Source organism: Triticum aestivum, chromosome 2A (genome assembly GCF_018294505.1).
Source record: "Triticum aestivum cultivar Chinese Spring chromosome 2A, IWGSC CS RefSeq v2.1, whole genome shotgun sequence".
Taxonomy (NCBI): domain Eukaryota; kingdom Viridiplantae; phylum Streptophyta; class Magnoliopsida; order Poales; family Poaceae; genus Triticum; species Triticum aestivum.
In genome coordinates this window covers 529,145,524-529,149,761 of record NC_057797.1, presented here as the reverse complement: position 1 = coordinate 529,149,761, position 4,238 = coordinate 529,145,524, and positions in this window count along the sequence as shown.

Below are 4,238 nucleotides of genomic sequence, written 5' to 3'. Positions count from 1 at the left end.
CATGATGCTCAAGATGCCCGGGCCTAACGGGATCATCACTCTCGCTAGTGATCCGGACATAGCACTCCGCGCCGAAAACAAGACAGCCGCACTGGCCCTCGAGGCACTATCCGAAGCCCTAGCGGCTGAGGAACTGACTGCGCTACGCTCCACGGTGAATAGGGACGATGTGGTACTCGACAAAAGATCCAAGTCCACCTCCTTTAAACCGGAGGACGAAATAGTCAAATTCCAGGTCCATCCAACGGACCCCAATAAAACAGCTTCCATCGGGGCACAGTTAAACCCTGATGTAGACGCCGCACTACGAGAGTTCCTATGAGAGAACTGGGACATTTTCGCCTGGCACCCTTCAGACATGCCAGGAATCCCACGCAGGCTGGCCGAGCACAGCTTAAATATCCTAAAAGGATTCAAACCTGTCAAACAAGCTCTTCGGCGTTTTTCCGAACCTAAGATACAGGCCATGGGAGAGGAGCTAGCAAAGCTATTGGAGGCCGGATTCATCAGAGATATAAAACATCCGGACTGGCTAGCAAACCTAGTGATGGTACCAAAGAAGGACAAATCCTGGCGCCTGTGCGTTGATTTTAAAGACCTTAACCAGGCTTGCCCAAAGGATCCCTTCCCCTCCCCCGCATCGATCAAATTATCGACGCTACCGTAGGACACGATTCGTTGTATTTCCTCGACGCATATTCCGGCTACCATCAAATCAAGATGGCAGAATCAGACCAAGCCGCAACGGCATTTATCACACCATACGGCCCATTCTGCTTCAAAACAATGCCCATCGGGCTCAAAAACACCGGCGCAACATACCAGCGCATGATTGAGACATGTCTGGCAAACCAGATCGGCAAAACAGTGGAGGCGTATGTAGATGATGTGGTTGTCAAAACAAGACATGTCGAATCTCTAGTAGACGACTTGAGGCTCACATTTGCTAACCTCCGAACATACGACATCAAGCTCAACCGGGAAAAATGCGTTTTCGGTGTCCCAACCGGAAAGCTCTTGGGCTTCATTGTATCTGGTAGAGGAATTGAAGCAAATCCAGCCAAGATCCGAGCTCTGTCACAATTGGATATCCCAAAGGACCTCAAACAATACAAAAGTTAAGAGGATGCGTGGCGGCTCTAAGCCGCTTTATCTCCCGCTTGGGAGAAAAGGCCCTACCCCTTTACCGCCTCCTTCGGCGCACCGAACACTTCGAATGGACGGATGCAGCCACGACCGGACTCAACGAAATAAAAGCCATATTGGCAACAAACCCAGTCCTGGCCGCGCCAAACATTGGCGAACCAATGCTACTGTACATTGCAGCAACACATCAGGTTGTAAGCGCAGTGCTCATCGTCGAACGAGAAACGGACGGACACAAATTCACCCTTCAAAAGTCGGTCTATTATGTGTCCACTGTCCTCACTCCGTGCAAATCACGGTACCCGCATTATCAAAAGATTGCTTATGCGGTATTCCTGGCATCCCGGAAGCTACGACACTACTTTCAAGAGTGTTCAATAACAGTAGCCTCGGAAGTACCACTTAACGATATTATAAACAACCGTGATGCAACAGGCCGGATTGCAAAATGGGCCATTGAGCTCCTCCCGTTCGACATAACCTATAAGCCATGGCGAGCCATCAAGTTGCAAGTTTTGGCCGACTTCGTCACAGAATGGACGGAGGCTGAACTCCCTAAAGAGTACGGCACATATTCAAATTGGATCATGCATTTCGACGGCTCCAAGATGTTGGCCGGACTAGGGGCTGGCGTTGTTTTGACGTCCCCCATAGGAGACACAGTTCAATACGTACTCCATATTATGTACACAGACTCCAACAATGTAGCCAAATATGAGGCCCTTTTACATGGTCTCCGGATGGCAGTATCCATGGGCATTCAATGCCTAGAGGTGCGCAGGGACTCGAACCTCGCAATATCCCAAATAAACGGATACTTCGATGCCAAGGATCAAAAAATGGCAGCTCACCGCAACGCCGTCCTAGAAATGTCAGCTCGGTTCGAAGGGCTTGAATTTCACCATGTAGCCCGGGAAAATAATCAGGTGGCAGATGTCCTGGCATGCATCGGCGCAAAACGCGATGTAGTCCCCCCCCCAACATCTTCTTGGAAATGTTGTTCAAGCCATCCGTAGTATGGGAAGGGGAGCCGAACAATAACAGCCCGGACCCAACCGCACTGCCCGACACCGAACATTCTGACACAATCGGAGGCTCTGCCAATGAAATAACACCTTCAGCCCACGTAATAATGGCCGTCATCGCCCTGTGGACAAAACCATTCCTCGCCTACCTTACTAGGCAGGAACTCCCCGAGGACCAAAATGAGGCACGCTGCAAAGTGCGGCGATCCAAAGCCTAAAAAGTCCACGAGGGAGAGCTTTATAAGAAAAGCACTACCGGAGTCCTTCAAAGGTGCATCTCCGAAGAGGAAGGGCGGAACCTCCTGGCTGAAATTCATGCCGGACTCGATGGTCATCACGCTGCAGCTCGGTCCCTTGTAAACAAGGCCTTCCGTACAGGCTTTTATTGGCCGACGGACCGGAAGACACCCAGGACTTAGTCCAACGATGCGTCGGTTGCCAGCTCTTTGCAAACAAAAGACATATGCCACCCACCGCCCTCCAAACTATCCCCATCACTTGGCCCTTCGCGGTCTGGGGGCTTGACATGGTTGGACCCCTTAAAGGCAGAACCCACAAGCAAAAATACTTACTGCTCATGGTGGATAAGTTCACCAAATGGATAGAAGCCAAGCCTGTTAAGACGGCCGAATCCAGACCGGTGATAGACTTTTATATCCGGGGTTGTACACCGTTATGGCATCCCCACAGCATCATCACTGATAACTGCACGAACTTTACGGCTGACGAGGTAAAACTCTGGTGCAAAAACATGGGCATCAAGCTCGATTATGCTTCCGTCTATCACCCACAAACTAACGGCTAGGTCGAACCTGCAAATGGTCTTATCATGAGCAGCATCAAACCCATATTAGTGCGATCCCTCAAGGAATCTAACACGCACTGGGTAGAGGAGCTCGACTCCGTACTCTGGGGGCTGCGGACCACGCCGAATCGCACCACCGGATACACACCATTCTTTATGGTGTACGGCGCAGAGGCAGTTTTGCCTTGCGACATAATTCATGACTCACCTCGAGTGCGCATGTACGAAGAAAGAGAAGCCGAGCTCGATCGGGAGGACAGTTTGGACGCATTGGAGGAGGAGCGTGACGTGGCAAAAGCCCGTTCCGCATTCTATCAACAGCAGGCTCGAAGATACCAAAGCAGAGAAGTACGGGCCAAAAATTACAATGTTGGCGAATTAGTTCTACGCCTGCCGGACAAGAAAAAGGACAAACTCAAGCCCAAGTGGGATGGTCCCTTCATAATTGACCAAGTCCTGACTGGTGGAGCGTACCGCCTGCGAGATGCATCGGATAACCGACTCGAGCCGAACCCATGGAACGCAGCCCGTCTCCGAAGATTCTATGCCTAGCACCGGACTCTGTGTTCGTCTCCTTCCTCTGTCCATTTTTTATATACTGTCTGTCTTACATTTCTCTCCTTCTTCCATTCCTTTCTCTTAAAGCCTTTAAAGGCTCATCAAATGGCGTGCTATTCGCAGTCATTAAACCTGGGGGCTTCTTTTAACAGAAGCTTATTTATACGGGTTTCATGCCCAACACATGTGTTACACTTCCGCATGCACCTTTTATTTCACCATTATATGCATCGATATGAATTAAGTTTTGGCCAAGCTGGTTTGCCTGGCTCCTGTGCTTACCCCTATGTTCCCAATTATTCAGCTAGGCGGTAAAGGGAGCACCTCTGCGATTGTTACTGCCGGATCAGCCGGATGTCTACCTCAGACTGGGTGAAGCCGAAAGCTAGCGTTCTTAAGGGAATATTCGGTCGGTGACCTAAAAGATGATCTTTTCACTTATTTATTTATGCGCCCCGAGATGCTTTTTCCCGCATCTTTTTCGCAGAACGGGCATGCACTTTAGGGCATGCCTCCCAGGGAAAGGAACCCCTAATGGAACGATTCTCCCTGGAAGATGTTTCTTACTAACCATGTAATATAACATAACTAGTCGGGCACTTGTCTGTTCACGCACTAATGACCCCTACGCCTGGTCTCCATGCATTCCCCAGTTCTTATATAACTGCATCAGAATTCGGACACACTCCGGACCGTCAGGTCCC